Genomic DNA, 11,066 nt, shown 5'->3' on the forward strand with positions numbered 1-11,066 from the left:
AAAAAAAAAAATGATAACTGAAAACCATATGAGTATCTCTGCTCCATCACATCACACCCCCCCTAAATGAGGGTCACCTCAGACTCACTGAGAAGTTAGCCCAGTTAGTATGGGTCATGACGAAGCTGTGTGTTGGCATTTGCTTAAAGATACATTGATGGGGAGGCAGAACCCAAGGCTTCCCCTGGCCCAGGAAACGTTCTTTGTCTCAGGGTACTGCAGATTCTTCAAACTGCAGACCAAAGAATACAAAGGATTACTTCATTTTTAGTTTTGTGGGGTATGTGGGATGTGTCAACTTAGAATCTTTCAGACTAACCAACATTACTGAGATATTTATTATAAAAGTACTCCAGGGGCTGGAGAGAAGGCTTAGCAGTTAAGAACACTGGCTGCTCTTCCCAGAGGATCTGAATTCAAGTCCCCACATTTACAAGGTGGCTCACAAACCTCTGTAACTCCAGTTCCAGGGGATCCAACATCCTCTTCTGGCCTATTCAGGTATCAGGCACATACAGAATGCACAGACATACACACAAGGAAAACACGCATACACATAAAATAAAAATAAATATTTTAACAAATTTCAATGACTCAGTTCCACTTGGAAGAGCCAAGTCAAATGTTTTAGGATGCCCCATTTGGATAGAAGATAGTAAGAAGGGCACTCTTACTGGACAGAAGGGAGATGTGGCTCTCTGCTCAGATGAACAATGCACATGGATAACGTGTCTCTCTCTGCCCATGGAACAACAGTGCTCAGAATTGTTAGGAATCATTAGGAAAGCAGTTGTTCGGGCTTTTAAGGTGGGAGAGGCTACCCTATGAGAATCAATTGCTGCTGCCTCCAGTGTCTGCAGTCTTGTTTGCTCTGAGCTGTGTACAGAGGCATTATCACCATCTCATTCACGGCTGCCGATCCTTTCTCCAAGCAAGTCAAACAGGGTTTGTTGGGGCCATTGAGCACAAAGCCTGAACCATTTGTCTAATTTAATGATCTCTTAAGAGAACCTTTTATAAAAAGGTATCACTGAGTCTACATTGGGCCAGGGGAGGGGGAAGTGAGCCAACCTCCCTTCGTTGTTTCTGTAATTGAGTTCAAGGTAGGGCAGCCGGGCTTCCATGGAAATCAGGAAGGCTACAGGAGAAGCAAGATGTGACCATATGGAAGGGCCGAGAGAAGAAAATGTGTCTCGCAGAGACAAAGGTGGCCAGGCCCAGAGAGCCAAACACAGAAAAAGATTCTCATCTCATCTCCAAGGGAAATCTATCTGACAAGTGCTTATCCCCCAGGCCCCAACTGGAAGAGGCTCAGGAAGCACTTTCCCAGCTGTGCCAGATGTTAGGAGACTTTACCTACTCTAGTGTGGGGAAAGAAAATCAATCAATACAACCCCAGCCCTTCCCCGAAGAGGGCTAGTAGCCACACCCTTAATTGGCCTTTATTGATCCCCAGAGAGGAGGACTCTAGCTATGTATGATGAAACATTGGAAATGTTTTCAGGAGGGAAGCCAGTGTGTCTCGGATTGGCTGGTAAACATGGCAGGGTTCTAGTTTCACAGTGCTGCATATTGACTGGATTTCATGTTCAACACAGTTGGGTCTTGTCTTGTTTTGTTTTGTTTTGTTTTCTTCCTTTGAAGCAGCTCTAGTGAAAGACCCTGAAAGAAGCATGCCAGACAATAGAGTCACTACAAACCAGATGCATACACAACCTAAACATAACTTGCCAAGTAAGTGTTGGATATTCAGGATGGGGTCAAGAGGACACGTAACCAAATGTGGCCAAGAAAGGGAAGCTTCAGGGTGCTTGGTAGAAGACATGGGCAAATACACAGCCATTTTATGAGCTTAGAGCCACTGAGAGTCTCTTGGGGTCTCTTGCACCACAGCTCCAACTTTTCCCTCTTCAGCTATGTCATGTCCACTCCGAGAGCCAGGGACATATAGCCAAGTGCACCTGGTCCAAAGGCACTGAAGAGGAAGTTCTGTACCTGGCCAGCCTGTCTGGAACCTGCCCACAAGGGCAACAGAAATGGCTGTTTGCCTGTGTGATGAAGTCATTGAAATGCATTCTGTAGTGCTTTAAATCAGTCTCATAGGCAAGGTGCGGGAAAGCTCCAGGGACACAGAGAGGGACCACCGTGTTGCTCACAATGATTTTGTACTGGAAATTCCTTGAAAAGTAAATCTTTGTTTAATCACACAATCCAATCCCTATAACATCAGATGCAATGAAGCTGCAAAACCCACTGCTTGCAGCCACCAAGTCTTCTAATGCAGTTAGTCTCCTTCTGAAAGGACAACCAAAACCACTGTCGAGGTCATCCGCCAAAGACGGGGGCAGGGATTCGAGAAAGGACAGCTGTCACTTGTAAAGGCTTAGCTTCACACGGTGGCACCATAAGAGGATGTAAATTTGTGTCTTACAGCCAAGCCATACTTCTAAAAAGCTCATGCTGGCTAAGTAACTGGCTTATGGACTAAGCACTCAAGGACAGGGAGGGTCAGAGCCACTCGTGACCTCTGAACCTTATTCAATGTAGGTGCCTTGTTTAAGAAAACGAATGTAAACTTGCAAGCTCAAAGTGACAAGGCACTCCCCAGGTCTTAGCAATTCCAGCAAATAAGAGACCCTTAAGCCAGTGACCCCCCAAACTTTGCTAAGTACCTAGGGAGCTTTGTAAAAAATAAAATGTCTAACCGGAGAGGGTGACCCACAATTGCAATCACAGCACTGAGCTGGAAACAGAAGTCTGGTAGCTCAAGGCCAACCTCTGCCATACAGCAAGTTTAGAAACTGTCTTAAAAAAATATTTAAGCCCAGTTTGTGTCCCACGACAACTAAGGTGGTAGGTCCAGGATAGAGTCTACATCTGTTGTTGGCTCCCCAGGAGGGGATGGCTCCAGCACTATGGAAGTAAAGGAGTTTGGGGATCTGCTATGAGCTTAGCTTCATTAGCTCCGAGGACTAGAGACACATGTTCAATCACTTGGTTAGCTAATGCCAGGACATGTCATATGCCAGTCACTGTAATCCCAGCATGAAGTAACCTACCTGACATGCAGCCAGCAATCCGTAAGTGCTTGTTGGAAGTACACAGGAAGCTAGCCTGTCACAGGTTCTGGGAGCTAGAAAAGAGTAAAGGAGAGAAGGAAAGGACGAAGGAAGCCAGCAAGCCTCTTAGTATGCCGGTCCGCCTTCTGATCTGTCTCTTTCTCTTGGGAATGGATCTATGTGTATGGAGGGGTGGTATAGAGATTCCAGAAGATACCTGGAAGATTCTCACCTCTCTGCTCCAATGAGGGCATCTCCGTCTCTTACCCATATTGAAGGCCTCATTCCATCTGCTGGTCTCAGGTGTGGGAGTTAAAGGTAACCAGGTGTATTTTGTCCATAGCACATCAGACATTTCTTTTGAGCCTCTCTCTGTGTGGCCCTGCAGGGTCACTCACTGGCTGTTAAATGAGAATGAGAATGAGAAAGAAAGAAATCTTCATGATCCTTGGATTAGAGCAAGAGGTTCAGCTATGTTTAAATTGGCTCTAATCCAAGGATTTAAACATGCCCTTTAAGAATAGTCTTGTGTTTAATTTGAGAAGAAAGATTTCATGTTTCAAATGGCTTCTGTGATGGTGTCAGGTGCAGGATAGAGATGAGACCCAACTCATGAGATCCCCTATGTTCTCCTTCACTCTCTCCTAGCTTCTAGGGTCCTGACCACTTAGGCTGAGAGCTCTGCAGTTAAGATACATCCCAGATTTTGGGGGGGGGGGTTCCAGTTAGTCCAGAGTCTCCTGCACTTGACCCGGATTGTGACATCACCATGCCCTGCTGTGGCAGGCTTGCTGCCATCATCACCATGTCTCAGCTCAGCACTGATACAGCTTGAGAACTTCTGGAAAACTTAAGTTGGTAGTTTCCCTTTGCAGGTGAGATGTAGCTGGGCCCTGGGGAGCAGCTAGAGGGGTGATTTTTTTGTAATGCTGGATGAACGGGGGTTGGAGGTGCATTTAGCTGCTGATCTTGTGGAAATGGAAGGTGGTAGGAGGAGGTGTTGGGGGCTACATATAAGCTGCAGGAAGATTGCCCTTACAAAAGGACCCATGGATCTCTTAGAGCCCCAGATATCCAACTGATGTATAAGCTGGGTTGTGGCAAGGACCTTGCTTTCAAAGGCTGATGGGGTAGTAGCTAGCATCCTTTTTTCTTTCCTGTCTTGAATTCCCACCAATGAGTCCCAGTAACTGAGCTCAGTGATTCACACATGGTCAAATCAGGTCCTTATAGATTTAGGAATGAATGAACGAACGAACAAATGAATGAATGAATGAATGAATGAATGAATGAATGAATAGATGGATGTGTCCCTTACAGTTCAGTTTCCATCCTACTGTTCTATAAACATCAACAAAGCACTTAGGGACAGCATACTGAAAGAGTCTCTGAAGAGATGGCACTCTTAACAGGATCCATGTTCTGTAAATAAACCAGGTGGACCCACAGTGGACCAACCTTCAGCCCACAAAAACCCATGGTGAGGCCACATGGAAACCAGCGCTAGTGTACAGCTGGAGAGAAGCAGACAGCGCTGGACCCCAGCATTCAGTGGGTAGAGGCAGGATTTGGGGGTCAAGTCAGCCTGGGCTATGTAGCAGGGCCTTGTCTCAACACCGTGTTCCCCTACCCAACCCCCAAAAAAACCTGTTGACAAGAGCTTTAAAGAGAAAAAAAAAGACACAAAAACAAAACCACCAAAGTTAAGTGGCACGTGGCAAGTAAACTCATAAGTGTTTCTGTATGGGAGAAACAGACTGAGGAAATCTCTAGCCCATCTGGTGGTGGTGTCAGCTGTAATACTGTTTCTGCTCCCTCCCGTGTATCCCTAGGATCAGAAGTCTGCCCTAGGTGGGACAGAGTTCCTTGTGTGCACTCACTTAGGGATGAGTGAGCCTGGCTCTTCCCATGCCAACCTTTTTGCCATCATCTAATTTTTTGAGGTTTTTTGCTTTGTTTTGTTTTGTTTTACAGTTTAAAAAAAATCCAGAATACAACAGAAGCAAATCCATTAGCTCCTGTTGGCAACAAACTTCCAGTCTCCTTCTCAATCACTTTGCTAGATACGGTCAGAGAAGAAATAAGGAAGAATTTTCTTCTCTTTCAATTAATTTCTATTTCTTTCCAAGCTGAATGCTGGGCCCAGGGCAAGCAGGGTGATACAATTTATGGGAAGTATTAATCTCCCATTAAAGGAAGGGCAGCTGGCTTGTGCTTACAGAGTAGTTGGCATGCTCCTCCAAAGGGTTTCTAGGGGCCACGGTGCTCAGAGAACACCCTTCCAAGAAGTCAGCAATGTCCTAAAGATAAACGCATCTTCAGAAATTGGTATTTGCTCTGGGAGCATCCCCTCAGCTGCTCTAAACAAACAGCCAACCCAAATGGAAACAGGTCCAAACAGGAAATCTCACCACCAGTATTCAAGGCACCCAGAACTTGAATGAAAATGTGGCATTTCCACCTATCACGTCCATTCGTGTGTCACAGAGTGTAACTGCAGCAAGCTGTCTATATTTCTTTGCAAACTGAATACTACAATTGCAAAAAAAAAATAAAAAATAAAAAATGGAGATGACTTCCAGAGGTCATTTAAAACAACCCAGCCACCTATTTTATTCAAAACTAAAACAGACACGAAAAGAAACGAGAGTGTCATCTACAGAGTTGGTTCCGGGGTCCATAGCATCAGTAGGTTTTTCTTCCTGTCTATGTGAGGGAACATTAATGGATTTGTTTGTTCCAGAAATGTGCTTGCTGATTGTGAATACTGTCCCTGGTCACCAGCAGCCACAGTCTGAAGAGAGCAGGATCCTGAATTCACAGTTGTCCCCATCCCTTCCAAATACAGACCCAAAGGAAGAGCTACCCCTGCCCCCCCACACACACTTCCCAAATACAGCCTCAAGGAAGAGAGATGTTGAATTCTTCACATGTGGAGGTGTCCAAATGCAGCTTCATGATCTAGTGCTGACTGGCTCCAATAGAAATGGTGACTGATGTCATAGAATCAGTGAATACAGATTCACCCTCTGTGGCTACATATGCATGCCCCGCCTACCCATGCTCTGAGCGCCCACTGCACTCTCCTTCTAGCTGAAAGCCTGTGTCTGAGGAAGTCAAACTCCTCCAAAACACACAGCCTCTCTGCCCTTTCTTCCCGCATCCTGCCCCACAGTCTGTGTGCAACTGGGCCTGAACAGGAAGATGCCACTTCTGCTGAACAGACCGTTTCCAAAACCTCAATTTCTCCTGTAATCATATGAGTGTCAGGCACTAAGGGGAAAACCATAAAAGTCATTATAAACAGATCCCATGATGTAAAAGGAAAAACAGTTGGAGCAGACAGTTTAATAAGCAGCCTTCTTTTATTACAATAGGCTTGACGTCACCTGTTATTTATTGTTTCCATCACTAGAACACAAAGCCTTGTGGGACAGGATGAAAAGGACATGTGAACTTTACTAAGCATTTTAATATCCTCTTATTGACAGTAGATAGAAGATCTGAACAAGGGCTGGGAGCAGGAAATGATTTTAGTGATTTCATTATGGTTGGAGGGAAAGCCGCCACAATGGCAGCGTTGGGCAGATGGTCTTCCACTTCCAAAGAGCCCGTAGGTCAACAGGTCCAATATTGACACAAGGCTGGTAAGTAATTAATGGGTGCCTAGCAGGAGAGTCTTCATAAACATATTCTGCATCCTGAGCAGTACAACAGGAAGCTGGCTTTAAAGGTTTCTTTAAGATTGTAGCGGATGGGTCAAGAACACCATGAGAACACAGAATCAACTAAACAGGGCTCATAGGGCCTCAGAGTCTACAGCAAGAATCATGGGCCCTGTTTGGGTCTGAGATAGGTCCTCTGCATATATGTTATGGTTGTATGGCTTAGTGTTCTTGTGAAACTCCTAACAGTGGAGTTGAGGTGTCGCTGACTCTTTTGCCCACGCTTGGGACCCTTTTCCACCTGAGTTGCCTCATTCAGCCTTGATATGAGGGTTTGTGCCTAGTCTTATTGTAACTTGTTATGATGTGTTCAGTTGATATCCCTGGGAGTCCTGCTCTTCTGGGGGGAGGGAAATGGAGGAGTGGATCTGAGGGAGAGAGGAAAGATGGTGGGGAGTACTGGAGGGAGTAGAGAGAGGGAAAACTTCAGCCAGGATGTAACGTATGAAGAAAAAACTATATATATATATATGTATATGAAGAGTCCTTCAAGCTGTTTGACAAGAAAAGGTGTTTAGGGGCCACAGAGAAACACATTGAGACCATAGCCAAGAAGCTCTCGATTTTCTGCTACAAATGTGATTCACAATGAAATATGGAGGATGACATTTTTCTTATTTTTCTTAGTTTCTCTCTGGTAGAAAATAAACATTTAAGTTTTTGAGATTTTTTTTCAGATATCATTTTAATGCATACCAAATGCCATTTCATTGAGGCCTCCTTAGTCACTGGAAGTTTCTGACTTCTCTTGATTTAGTCTACTGTTCTCAACAACTCTTACTTCATTTGTTACAGCTGTTGGTCCTTAACTGTCCCAAAGCCTGGACCTTCCTGAGTCCCATTCATTCTCACTCCAGAGTTCCAGGCCCAGGTGGAAACTGAACATCCACCTGGATGTCCAACAGGAACTTGAAGCTCAACAAGTCCAAAACTGAACCTCTCCTGCTGACTCCCATACCTGCTCTTCCCAAATCACTGCCCCACCGCAGTGCATGAAGCCATCTCCCCTCCAGTTGCCCAATTCACAAATCTGGAATTGATTCTCCAGTCTGCCTTGCCTCAAATCAATGACCAAAGCGTGTTGATTCTTGACTGCTGCACCTGTTCACGCCAGTTCCCTTGTCTGTCACTAAAGCTTCCATGGTGGGATGGAGGTCTGTGATGGAGATGCCATGCTTCTCAAGTCTTCAGTCAAATCCACTGAAGCAATGTATTCCAGAGAACAGGGAAGCCTGTGGTGGCTCTTCACAACCTGAATCATAGTCAGGTATCATCTTACCCAGAACTGAGGGTCTTTCCCCATCTGCCTTCTCATTCCCCAGGGTGCTCTCTTGTGGCTGATAGTTCCTACGTATGGAATATACCATCGTGATAAGCAAGACACAGAGAAAAGAAATGTCACAAGTTCTCAAAGACCACATGGGAGTAAAAAAAAAATGATTACAAAATAAAGGGAATAATGGTGCCCAGAGGTGGTGGGAGTTGGGTGCAAGAAACAGAGAGGGTTCATGGATGGGTGCTATTTGGTAGAACAAATAATATCTAGTGTTCTATGACACAGCAGGGTAACAACTGCATATTTCAAATAACCTAATCAAAAGAATTTTTTCTTAATGTTCTCAAGACAAAGCAATGATAAACATTTGAGACTGACAAAATTACTCATTTGTGTGATTTATATAAATGTACCACAAACTACCCTGAACCACACACAGTAACGTGTTAGCTAAACTTTGTTTGAAAGAGGGTCTTGCTTTATAACCCAGGCTGGACTTGAACTCATGATTCTCCTGCCATGGCCTCCAGAGTGATGAGACTATATCTATATGTCTGGCTAAGAGAAGAAGAAGAAAAAAAAAGAATGGGAATGCAAATGACTATCTAGAATAGAACTCTCTCCAAGAAAAATTACATGACAGGCTTGTGACACTCACACACTTGAATCAGGAACTACTTTGATGGCATAAGATTTGATATGAAAGGGCTGGAGACAGAATGGGCTTGACACCGGCTGCTCTTCCAGAGGACTTGGGTTCAATTCCCAGTACCCACATGGCAGCTCACAACTGTTAGTTAACTCCTGTTCCAGGGGGTCTGACACCCTCACACAAACACACATGCAGGCAAAACACCAATGTGCATTTAAAAAAATAAGAATAAATAAAATATTTTTTAAGAAGATATATGTGATAAAAAAAATCTTAGAAGAAGAAGAAGAAGAAAAGAAGAAGAAGAAGAAGAAGAAGAAGAAGAAGAAGAAGAAGAAGAAGAAGAAGAAGAAGAAGAAAAGAAGAAGAAGAAGAAAAGAAGAAGAAGAAGAAAGAAGGAGATAGATGTGAAGTTGCTGAACACCATGGCAGCTTCTTCTGCCTTGGGCTGTTTCAGAAAGCTACAGTGATACTCTTACACAGTGAGAGACCATTCCGAAACAAGCATCAGTTCTTCTTCACTTACATATAGGTTGGGTGGACTAGACTCCCTACCACAGACTGAATGCATGCTGACTCCACTGATTTTGCACCCTGCTGGGATGGAGTTACTCAGGACTCACTCTCCTCACAGTGAATGGCAAGAATGCAGGAACGCAGGAACACAAGAGGCTGAATGCACAGAGGCATCCTATTCTAGCATTCTGCTGACTAATGACTTGGTCCAACTCAAAGGTCAGGGCCAGGTCAGCATGCTCCATTCACCAAGGTCATTCATAGCCAGGACACAGATAGAGGTGAACAGAATGACCTGCCTCCAGCTGCCTAACCTCCTCTGTCCCTCTGTGCAGTCCTCAGTATCATCCTGCATCTTTACACCATACTCTAAGAGTCACTCTAAGCCCCACTGCAGTCCTCAGCATCATGCTGCATCTTTACACCATACTCTTAAGAGTCACTCCAAGCCCCACTGGGACAAGATTTTTCTGTCCCACCCACTGTGGTAGTTGCAGAAAGCTGCCTGTGCATTTATTCATCCATCTTCTGGTGCCAAAATGTACATAGTGGACAATCAATGGCTGACTGGCTGCCCGAGACCAGATCCCCAGCCTTACAACTTCCATGATGTAGAATCTAGTAGTCCTGAGCCAACCTTCTTTGCCCAACTTTGCTCAGACATCACTTCCTTTCTCAGTCCGACATGCTAACAGGGGAAAACGTAGGCAGCTCAGCAACAAGCACATGGATAGGAAAATACCTTTAAAAACCTCTCCAGATGTGATCCATGCCTACCTATAGGCTGGCAGTATTGTATAGTGATGAGGGGCAGGCTTTAGGGCCAGGCAGGCCTAGAGTAAACCCCAAGGCAACAATTTATTCACTTTCTTAGACTAGCATCAAGAAAGACATAGAAAAGGCTAGTTCAGAGAAATGTCTACCTATTTTCCTTTTGCTGAAATGTCTGCCGGTTTAGCCCTGTCAATATAAAACTGACCTTCAAAGAACTAGGCTAACGAGCAGCCTGTAAGTATACTGGGTTAGAGCAGGCAGCGTGTGCTGGCAAACACACAGCCCAGCCCTACAGAGCTGAAAATGGTGCTCGCTGAAGATGTACTGAGCCCCAGACACAGGTTCTTCCTCGATGTCTGAAGATGGTTTCTGCATGTACTTCATCAGAAGTATATATGCTGAGGGGGTAGCTTTTCAACTTTACATGCCAGCGTTTTCAAGGTCACTAACCCAAAGTCAAAGCAATAAGAAATATTAAAGGTGGAGGGGAAAATCCTTTTAAATCTAAGGAGCTAGAGCAGACAAAGAAATGAAATAAAATAAAGACCCCCACCAGAATGGAGTTGTACCTCAGCTGTCAGGTATGAAATATCCTTTACAAAAAGCAAGAGAATGTCTCTTCTTTTGACATGATCAGATTCCTCGGAAACTGAACTGGAATTCAGGTATTTACACACGTGCACATTTGCTAATTCTTGTTCTTCTTGTAAGTTTTCTCCCTCCTGCACCTGCCTGCAGCACAGGATGATGCCCGTACCCGTGAACTCCCCAGTTTCATAGTTACCCTTACAGAGTGTCATCTTTAAAGAGGACAGCAGTGGATACAAATGTTACATTGCTGTGTTCTTCCCTGAATCACAGGGCTCTCAAGTTTTAGCACTGACCATGTTTTCTTTTACATTACTCTGATTTACAGACTACGGATGTTTTCATGCATAGCAAACCAAATGTGAAGTCTGTAGTGCCTGAAAAACAGAAGAAAGTAACAGAAAAAACAGTAAAGAGCATCGAGAATTGAGAAGCAGGAAACAGCATGTCGGCTCTTACACCACACCCTTTTTCTT

The 11,066-nt window shown here is 44.5% G+C and overlaps 2 long non-coding RNA genes across 4 annotated transcripts; one reads left to right on the top strand and one right to left on the bottom strand.

Annotated features, from left to right (window-relative positions):
• Nucleotides 1–1,409: 1,409 nt before the first annotated feature.
• On the bottom strand, nucleotides 1,410–3,789 carry LOC116100506. 3 transcript variants are annotated; one of them, XR_004122605.1, is made up of 3 exons: nucleotides 3,327–3,789; nucleotides 3,060–3,133; nucleotides 1,410–1,662 (listed from the first exon to the last, which is right to left on the bottom strand). It is a non-coding gene; the product is annotated as an uncharacterized LOC116100506 (long non-coding RNA). The 3 variants fall into 3 exon arrangements; XR_004122604.1 differs by having other exon boundaries at nucleotides 3,292–3,789; XR_004122606.1 differs by having other exon boundaries at nucleotides 3,277–3,789.
• A 51-nt stretch (nucleotides 3,790–3,840) lies between these two features.
• On the top strand, nucleotides 3,841–6,103 carry LOC116102250. The gene is made up of 2 exons (XR_004123042.1): nucleotides 3,841–3,934; nucleotides 5,803–6,103. It is a non-coding gene; the product is annotated as an uncharacterized LOC116102250 (long non-coding RNA).
• Nucleotides 6,104–11,066: the final 4,963 nt, after the last annotated feature.

This window comes from Mastomys coucha, unplaced genomic scaffold (genome assembly GCF_008632895.1).
Source record: "Mastomys coucha isolate ucsf_1 unplaced genomic scaffold, UCSF_Mcou_1 pScaffold21, whole genome shotgun sequence".
Classification (NCBI taxonomy): domain Eukaryota; kingdom Metazoa; phylum Chordata; class Mammalia; order Rodentia; family Muridae; genus Mastomys; species Mastomys coucha.